The following is an 11,008-nucleotide window of genomic DNA, read 5'->3' on the forward strand; positions in this document are numbered from 1 at the left end:
AACAATTTTAAGTCAATTTTTCAAATTCGCGAAAGAGTTTTCAATTTAGATGAAACTGCTTTCTTTCTGAACCCCAAAGGAAACAAAGTGTTGGCCCTGAAAGGAGAAAAAAAAATGTGTACCAGCAAGTGAATAGTGACGAGAAAGAATGTCTAATGGTTTTGTTGACTGGAAATGCAAATGGTGATTTAACACCTCCATTGACAGTGTTTAAATACATTAGAATACCGCAGGAACTAGCAGAGAGTGTACCAAAACGCTGGGGAATAAGGAAATCTGAAACAGGTTGGATGACAGGTCCATTATTCTTTGAATATATAACGAATGTTTTCCATCCTTACATTCTAGAAAAGAAAATACAACTGCCAGTCCTTGTGTTTATTGATGGCCATGCATCACATCTCACACACTAGTAAGTTTTGTAATGAGCATGGGATAATACTCGTAGCTTTGCTTCCAAATTCTACACATCTTTTTCAACCTAAGGAGATTGGAATATTTGGATCAACCAATGCTTAAGAAGATCCATTTTGCATCCTTACTGGAACAAACTTTGGATGAGTTCATTAAACCGCGTGTCCTGCAGAATGGATTCAGGAGAACTGGACTAGTTTCATGGAATCCAGAGGCTGTAGACTACTGAAAAATTCCATCAGTGAGTGATGATGTTATACTTACTACTCACAGAACTGCCACTTCTGAAAAATTAAACTTAAGAGTTGGATTAGAGGTTCTAGAAACTTTCATGTTTTGAATCTTCAAGTGATGCTTGGGAAGGAAATATAAATGACCAGTCTTTGTTTTTGCTTTGGAAGAAAATTAAAAACGACTGTCATAATTCTATCTTTTCTCAGTCTGTTGATGACACAAACAATTGTGTCGCAAGTCAAAATGAAAAATTGGAGGAAGGAAATGTCCATCCAGATGAAAAACAAAATAATGAAGTAATCGAAAATAAAAAAAATTAAAAAACAGGAAGACATGAAAAGCTTGGTAGGCAATAACCAAAATAAAGAAAGAGAGGAGACTAATGTAACAGACCAGTGTGTCACACCCAAGAATTCAATGAAAACTTCTGTGCTTCTAATGGAAATAGTAATAGAAAATCAGGGGACCAACTAATCCCTTCCCCAATCAAACGTGCATTATTTTGGCGACAGAATACAGGAAAACAAGGGAAAAGAAGATTACGAGAAAAACTTCCTAGTGTTGTGACATCCAACCAGTGACAGGAATATCATTATAAGGAGGAACAACTGAAGCTACAAAGAAAAAGACTAAAAGCTGAGAGAGCAGAAGCGTGAAAACTGAAGAAAGAACAGTCTGAGATAGCTAAGAAACTCAAGAAGCAAACTAAAGCAGAGAATCGTAGAAAGCCAAAAGTGCACAAGAAAACAACAATTTCAGTGTCCTCAGATTCTGAAGATGAAGAATGGAGTGAGTCAGGCAGCAGTATGGATGACATTATTATGCTCCCTGATAGTGATTTGCAGACATCTGATGGCAAGGAAGATGACAATCCTGATCAAACAATTATAACAGGAAAAGAAACAGCAAACAAACAAGAAAATACGAATAAATTTTATAAAAATGGCGAATTTCCTCTTGTATCTTTTCCTGGAAAGAAGAGATGTTTGTATTGTTCAGCGTGTGTCTGAGGATGGTGAAATAGAAGTAATGGCTCTAAAATCTTGCAACTGCCACAAAAAAGTTTTTTATGTTGATGAAAATGATGTTAGTCCATCACAGGTTATTGATAAACTTCCTTTACCACTCTCAAATATCACTAATGAACATTTGAAATCTGAATTCCAAAACAGTATTGACTGTGTTATGTAGACTAAAGTTATTTATTTAGTGTCAACTACTTAAACTTTCGTGTCTCACAAGTGTCAACTACTGATGACTGCACTTATACTTTTGTTATAATTTTTATTTACCATTTAATGAACCTTAACATAGTGAATTATAATAAATATCAAATCACAAAAGATCAAAGAACATGAAGATTAATTGTGTTTGTGTCCAACATCCACTTATATTCATAAATATCAAATTAAAGTAGTTTCATTTCTTATTGTGTCAATTACTGGTGCCTTTACCTTACATGTTATATAAAACAAATGTATCCCTGACTATAGAAAAAGTGCGTTATTTTGAATAGAATAGTCTTCGATAATATTAAACTAATGGGAACTTCTCGTTTGGCATAACACAATTAACAAATGAAGAATTCTACCATGGCCAGGCACATACGAAGGGGAGTTAACATATAACTGATTTTAAGAACACGCAAGTGCTCGCCACAATTTGGTAAACTCCCTCATTTATCATTACAACTCACTGCAATCCATACACATATAGTCTGTCACACTTTCTTGAGAAATGTTACAGCTCACTGAAATCCATACACATATAGTCCGTCACACTTTCTTGAGGAATGAGTTGCGGGTATGCAGGGAGCGTACTTATTATCATTGTGGCCAACGGCTATTAAGTAATGTTGCGGGGAAAGATCACCCGTAATGCTGACAATATTTGCAGCTTGCACTGTGTCCTGATCACTTGCTCTGGTGTATGGCGCAGAAAAGTAACAAGGTTCCGTGAAAGCTTGTTACAAATGGTACTGGTACATATTCGTAGTGTTGAATATGAAGTATAATTAATGTCACAACTCAAGGTCAACCAATATGCTGTTCAATACATATTGACTACTGCAGCACCATATCCAGTGTCAGCTACTATACAGGGTGATTCATGAAGATATGCAAATATTTTAATACGTTATTCTACAAATAAAACTAAAGAAAAAAGTTCAGATAAACATAGGTCCGCAAATGTTTAATTACGGAGTTACGGCTATTACAAGATTTTGCCTGAAATTTAGCAACTTCGCTATTTATGAAGCCATCGCAAAAGTGTATGAGATTAAAGTAAAGCAAGATTTCCATTTATTTCGTTTTGATCTGGCGACTCTAATAAACATATCCCAGGCGTGTATCTGCAGTAGGTTACCAGAACATCCAGAGAAGCAAAACTTGTTTACTTTCCATTAAGATTGCAGAAACGCTTATGTCAATGTTGGCAACCGTTAATGAGTTGTTTCAGTCATTTCCTAACCTTGAAACGAGTTAGTGTTCTGTATTGTTCAGTGAAAGATCATAAGAACATTAACATGAATTCACGTTTGCTGTGGTATTAATAAAAGCATACAGTTTCATTTAGCGTCATTACATCATTTTTCCCAAAAATTAATTCTGTAAAACTTCTGTTCAAAACTTTGAGCAATTGTCTGGAATTTAAAAAACCAATTGGGCCAAGTAGTTAATAAATTAAAAAATTTACGAAATTATTTCTTTGCTTCTCTGCATGTTCTGTAAAACTACTGCAGATACACGTCTGGGACAAGTTTTATTAGATTCACCAGATCAATAACAACAAAATAAATGGTTCAAAATGGTTCAAATGGCTCTGAGCACTATGGGACTTAACTTTTGAGGTCATCAGTCCCCTAGAACGTAGAACTACTTAAATCTAACTAGCCTAAGGACATCACACACATCCAGGCAGGATTCGAACCTGCGACCAGAGCAGTCACGCAGTTCCAGACTGTAGCACCTAAAACCGCTTGGCCACCCCGGCCGGCCAAATTAAATGGAAATCGTGCTTTACTTTAACCTCGTAAAGTCTTTTGATGGTTTCATGTTAGCAAAGTTGCTAAATTTCAGGCAAAATCTTTTATTAGCACTAACTCTGTAACTAAACATTTGCAGACCTATGTTAATATCAACTTTTTTCTTTAGTTTTACTTGTAGAATAACATATTACAGTAAAATATTTGCATACCTTCATGAATCACCCTGTAGATAGATCCGTTGCCGAATTCCTTAGAGTACCATGGGTCTCATGTCTCAAGAAAAGGACAGACTATAGGAACAGCCAATAAGAAAAAGGAAAATTCTCAAACTAAATATTATGGGTATTTTGTCGTACCCTTCAATGGGGGGGGGGGGGGGGGGCTAGGCCAGTGTTATCCCACTTTCCATTGTTGCCAGATGTATCCAAGATGGCGGCCTGTAGACTTGGCAACAGCGCATGACGTCATCCAATATGGCGGCCGCGACGTCACTCAAGATGGCTGATTTTGGCGGGAAGATAGGTCAACTGGGCTACCTCCACTAACCTAACCCCCTCCCCTAGAAAATGGCGGGAAGTTCAAATTCCATCAGGACAATGCAACACACCTAAGAAAAATGGCAAGGCTTCCTCCACTAAGCTAAGTCATCCAACCGCCAACTTGTCCTAGGAAATGGTGGGAAGAGGACTCGACCTGTGCTGGACGTAACTCTTTATTTTGCATCCACTATTTATTTAAACAATCTGATTCAGTACCACCAAGAGGTCTGGGCTCCAACCGACCCAGTACACAGTACCATCACCAGAGGGCACTGTCGTCCATTCTGTGATGTAATCCAAGATGGCTGCTGTGACATCAGCTGATGATGCGGGTACCGTTACCCAAGATGACGGGAAACAGTGAGTTCACCACGAAGTCTGGACCTAGTACATAGTATTGCCACCAGAGGGCGCTGTCATCCCTTCCATTACGTAATCCAAGATGACAGTCTGGGGTGGGGGAAATAGCGGGAACCAATAGGAACCCTTAATCCAGTCACATGTTAGACTTTGGCCAGTAGGATGACAGTATCTGGTAATGTCATTGGAGGGGATATAGGGTCAGCTCAGCAGCTCTGGGACCTCAGTCTTGCTCAGTCAGTCGGCAGAGGAAGAAGAAGAAGAAGAAGAGCCATGAAGTGTCAACAGCAGTCACAATCCAACTCAGCCCTGCAGAACAGGAGGAAACGGAAAAGTAAGTACTCCATATCACATCTTTCTGTGTGGTTACCATTATTATTATGTCCACCCCCAGTAGCTGAGTGGTCAGTGCGACGGACTGTCAATCCTAAGGGCCCGGGTTCTATTCTGGCTGGGTCGGAGATTTTCTCCGCTCAGGGACTGTTGTGTTGTCTTAATCATCATCATTTCATCCCCATCGACGCGCAAGTCACCGAAGTGGCGTCAAATCGAAAGACTTGCACCAGGCGAACTGTCTACGCGACGGGAGGCCGTCGTCACACAACATTTATTGTAATAATAATAATTATTATTTTTCATTGTACTGTGTATTGGTCTATGTGTAATACTTCCTTGTCTTTGTTCAGCAGTCGCCCTTGACACGTCCAAGCCAGCAGGGTCGAGTGCCAACATGCCAATCTCCACCACGTCCAGACCTGTAGCAACCTCAGGTGCCATCTTATCGAGACCCGCAGCGACCTCTAGACCTACAACAGCAACAACATCCAACATGTCTGAACCTATAATGACCATGTGGGATCCTGCAGTGCACATAGCCCACTTGCTGGAGCAGGACAAGGAGCTGCTAGCTGCTGTTGTCCGTCCCACTCATCAATTTGTATGATGAGGACATGCAATCTGCCCCCAGCACATCAAATGCTGCTGCTAGTGGTCCTAAATAATATCAAAATGGAGGACAGTACTGGTCATCAACATACGACCCATCCCAGCAGAACGCCCCTGTGATAGCGCAACCACAGAGCGCAGATACTGTGGATAATAAGGCATCGAGTGTACCCACGCTTTTCATCTCCACGTACAATTTAACTCCCAGTAGAGCAAAACTTGTAAACGTGGGTATAGGAGCACATGTCTGGGGCTTGCATGTGAGAATGGAAATTGAAAATGTATCTGCAGTATCCATAGCTGTGATACTGCACCTACCACGAGACGAAACACAGGTTGGCAGCAAAGTTTCTGCAGGCTGCCACGAGGGCGCCCCACCACGCGGCAGCTAATAGAAGAAGAGTACCGAGTCTTCCTGCTGAGAAGACGACGAGCCATACAGGAGACGTACACCAGCTAGCCAACGGAGAAGAACCAATTATCTGTGAACATTGTATCCTGTACTTTGCTTCGCTCAACATATCAGAAGTTATGTAATCTGTTTATTTCTCTAAATACAAGTTATTACTAATTGTTTGCTTTGTGTTGCATATCCCCACATCCTGGAAAACTTCCTCGAATGGAACCCACACTTTTGCTCTGCTTATCCACTAAGGATACAGCAGAAAATGGCGACGAGGATGGGATAAGAGAAGTTTTTCGGCTATTTGTGAGTAGCGCATTGCTTGCTTTGCCGCCGTCGCTTGGGTCAAAAATTTTTCGCAGGGAATGCGACACAATGCACTGACGTGTCGATTTTGCTTTTGTGTGTTTTGTCTTCTTCAATTTTCTAGCTTGTTGCCATTGTGGGTTGCTATAGTCTTCGTAACATGAAGTTGTGTCCTAGTTTATTGCTCACTTTCTTGCTAAAAAAAAAAAAAAAAAGTCTCTGAGCACTATGGGACTTAACTTCTAAGGTCATCAGTCCCCTAGAACTTAGAACTACTTAAACCTAACTAACATAAGGACACCACACACATCCATGCCCCAGGCAGGATTCGAACCTGCGACCGTAGCGGTCGCGCGGTTCCAGACTGTAGCGCCTAGAACCGCTCGGCCACACCGGCCGGCTCTTGCTAACATCTTTATTGCTTGTGAACCATGTCGACCGCACCTGAAATACCTGCCGGGCTTCCCAATATGCCTCAGCCAGGCAACGCACCACCCACTTTTGCTGATCTCTTGAAGGTTATTTATGCCCAGGTTCAACAGCAGCAGAGCCAAAGCCAGCAATTGGCTGGATTGCAACAGCTGATGCTCCAGATGCTGCAGCTACAACAACAGCAATAGCCAGCAGTAGTATCGCTGCTAAACCAATGGTGCTGACATTTCGCGCCTTCAACGAAGAAACAGAAGATTGGGAGACGTATCTGCAGCAACTAAAACAACATTTCTTGACCACCATGTCCCAGGTACTGAACAGATCCATTCTTTTTTGTCTTGGTGTGGGGGTAGGACTTTTACAATAGCCGAAAAACTCTTTCCGGATAAATCCATAGACTCAGTGCAGTTTACAACGTTAATAGACGCCCTCTCCAAGTATTTTGCGGATCACGTGCACGTTGCTGCAGCCCGCCACCAATTTTTTCGATTAAAGAAAAAGACAGTCAAACATATTGCCAATGGGTGACTGATTTGCAGGGCTTGACTAAGAAATGTAACTTCAAGTGTGTATGTGGTGCGTCGTATGCAGATACAATGATTAGGGATGCACTTGCGCAGAACATGACAGACCACAAAGTGAGAGACAAAATTTTGCAGTACAGTAATCCCTCATTAAGTCAAGTGTTAACTATCATTGATCACCAAGATGCATGTGAACTAGCCTCTCAGTGCTTTGAATCATCAACTGTGTGTAAAGTAGTTGCTCGTAATAACGAACATGTAGCTAGCAGTTCAGGTCGCAACGACCGTCAAGTAAACAGACAGCGCGCTCGTACGGTGCTCCACGCTACTCGTGGGAACGCGGCACGCAGTTGAGGCAGCAACCGTCACAGCTATGTATGTAGCATGCACTAGCGGTAATCAAAGCAGGACGTTCTGTTCGCGCTGTTTCACTAAACATAAACGCAGCAACTGCCCATCCAGAAATGTGAAATTTTTGCTTGTAATAAGATAGGCCATGTACAATCAGTCTGCTTGCAAAGACAACGGCAGGCACAAAGTCAGCCTTCAATCAATTGAAACACATCAGATCCAGTTAGCGACCATTATATTAATGTCATTACAGACAATTCCAGTGTCACAGAGTCTCACAAAAGTGTGTGTCTCCCATTAGTCAGACAAAACAATAAATTGCTTGTGAACTTGACAATCAAAAATTTGCCAGTGCAGTCATAATTAGATACCGGAGCGTCACTTTCCTTACTTAACAAGAAAACTTATAATTTGCTAGGACGACCTCCGTTGAATCCAGCATGTGTGAACTTACCAGCATCTAATGGAGACAATATACGTACTTGGCACCTGTAGCTTACCCGCCACGTACCGTAATTGTACAAAAGAGTGACCTTCCATGTACTTTGCACGGATGATTCCATGAACATTTTTGGCCTGGATTTTTTCGCTTTGTATCAACTGACAATTCAGGACAATGTACTTTTAGTGAAATCGTGTGTGCCCACAGACAGTATACAGAAATTGTGTCATGGATTCGCGGACTTGCTTTCCGATGGCATAGGAAAAGCACATCAGTTTACTGCACAAGTGACCTTGAAAGCCTCGGCGCAATCTAAGTTTTGTCGTGCTCGCCGTGTGCCTCTCGCCATTCAAGATCAAGTAGCTTTTGAACTTTCTGAATGGCAACGACAAGGTGTGATTGAACCAATCTCTGCTAGTCACTGGTCCTCTCCCATTGTGCCAATTCGAAAGCCATCCGGCCGCTTACGCATTTGCGCGGACTTCAAAAGGACAGTAATCCTGCATCTGGTTGTGGACACCTTCCCGCTACCTCGCCCAGAAGAACTTATGGAGAGACTCAACAGGGGGAAGTATTTTTCTAAAATAGATCTGAGAGATTCCTACTTGCAATTGCCATTAGATGTAGATTCCCAAAATGTCCTTGCCATTAACACTCATGTTGGCTTGTTTAAATTCTTGCGATTGCCTTTTGGTTGCGCATCTTCGCGTGCTATTTTTCAGAGATTTTTGTCACAATTGACAGCGAAGGTTCCATGTTGTTCCACTTGCTGGTCGTACACCTGAGAAACATTTGCAAAATCCTTGTGCTTTGTTTGAAGTTTTGTCCGCAGCTGGACTAAAGTGTAACAAATCTAAATGTGTCTTCTTTCAAACTGAAATTGATTGTGTGGATCATCGACTGAATGGACAAGGTGTACATCCATTGGAGTCACATTTGCTTGCCATCAAAGATTTGCCGCCTCCCAAAAATCTTCGCGAGTTGTAATCTGTATTAGGAAAATTGTAGTATTATTGCAGATTTATTCCTAATGCAGAACACATTGCTGCACCATTGCACCGTCTTCGAAAGAAGAATGTACCTTTCCACTGGACTCCAATTGTGCCAAAGCTTTTCAGACATTGAAACATGAACTCTTGAGTGACATATTTAATTCAGTTTGATCCATCTCTCCCTGTAGCATTAGCGGCTGACGCATCGGCCTCTGGGATCGGTGTTGTTTTGTCCCATCACCTTGGACACCAAGATCGTCCGATTGCTTTCACCTCAAAATTGCGAAATGATGCACAATGCGAATATTCTCAGATTGAGAAAGAGGCACTTGCTCTTGTGTATGGTGTAACAAATTTGCATCACTATTTATATGGCCGTAAATTTTTGCTTGACACGGACCATAAACCACTGCAATCGTTGTTCCATTCTAACAGATCTCTCCCGGAACCGACAGTGCATAAATTGCAGCGTTGGGCTCTGATTTTGTCTTCCTGCAATTATGAAATTCTGTATCGCCCTACGTCCAAACACGCCAACGCAGACGTTTTGTCCCGTCTGCTGATTGGTCATGAGTCTGATTTTGATTCGTCACCAGCGTCTTGTTTTGCAGTCGACGCTCAGGTTTCAGATTGGCTTGCATCATTTCCGCTTGATTTTCGGCAGATAGCTCACGCTACCGCCACCGATGCACAATTGAAACTTCTTGTGAACTTTCTTCGTTTCGGTTGGCCACGATCTTCCAAATAAATTGCAGACACAATAGTTCACAGATTTTTTGCGCGTCGTAATGATTTGTCCTTGCAAAACGGTGTCATTTTGCTTCACAGTGGAGCCGATCAGTTGCGTGTAGTTGTGCCAACGTCATTACGCGCACATGTGTTTCGTCTTTTGCATGAAGGACACTGCGGTGTTGTCCGAACGAAACAGTTAGCTCGCCACCATTGTACTTGGCCTGGTATCGATTCGGACACCGAGCGTATGACGCCACATTGTTCCGTATGTTCTGAACATCAGTCAGCTCCGCCACAACGCTTCTTTGCTTGGCCTACTGCTACCTTGCCTTGGCAACGCCTTCACTTAGATTTTGCGGGGCCATTTTGGAATTCGCGGTAGTTATTGTTGATTGATTCATACAGTCATTTTCCGCTTGTGGTACCAATGTCTTCTACCACGACAGCAGCAACAATCGAGGTGCTTCAGTCCATCTTTTGCATAGAGCAGTTGCCGCAAACAATTGTCACAGATAACGGATCACAGTTTGCTTCGTCGGAGTTCACTTCCTTCTGCAAGAGCATGGGAATTGATCACGTCACAAGCGCACTGTTTCATCCTCAGTCAACGAGTGCCACTGAACGTCTAGTAAGGACATTTGAGGAGCACATGACCCACCTCCAAAATGACCATTCCCGCGAGGACGCCTTGCTTATTTTTCTGGCTTCCTATCCCTCACAGCCGCACAACGGTTCCTCGCTGGCAGAATTATTGCATGGACGGCCACATCGCACATTACTGCATTTGCTTCAACTGCCGCTACACAGCACGCAGTCAGCGCCACCTGCTGCATCTTCACAATTCCGTGCTGGTGCCTCGGTGTGGTTTAGATCTTATAGCATGCGCCAGCATTGGCAGCAGGGTACCATAGCTTGCCGTATCAGCCGCGCGCTGTATTTAGTTCAGAATAAGCATGGCTTGCAGATGCGGCACCGCATTCAGCTTCGCCTTTGTGTTCCTGCCGCCAGTCCTACGTTCATAGATGTGGAAGCAGCTGGCCCACGGTCGACGACGCAGCCGACGCCGTCCCACACCGCCGACAGGATGCCTTTGTCCGGGGGCACCATCGCCGTCAACTCACCAGTGCCGCCGCCACCACCGACGTCGTCGCCATCCTTACCATCGCAGGCTCCTTCTGCAGACGTCCATCCAATGGAAGTTGATGTCATCGTGGGACAACAGTAGCATGCCATACCAACTGTGGAGATTTGCATCGCTCATGGTTTTGGCAGTTTTCCATCGGGCCCACACCGAGCGAGGTGGCGCAGTGGTTAGACACTGGACTCACATTCGGAAGGACGACGG

The sequence above is a fragment of the Schistocerca serialis genome, chromosome 2, assembly GCF_023864345.2.
Source record: "Schistocerca serialis cubense isolate TAMUIC-IGC-003099 chromosome 2, iqSchSeri2.2, whole genome shotgun sequence".
Classification (NCBI taxonomy): domain Eukaryota; kingdom Metazoa; phylum Arthropoda; class Insecta; order Orthoptera; family Acrididae; genus Schistocerca; species Schistocerca serialis.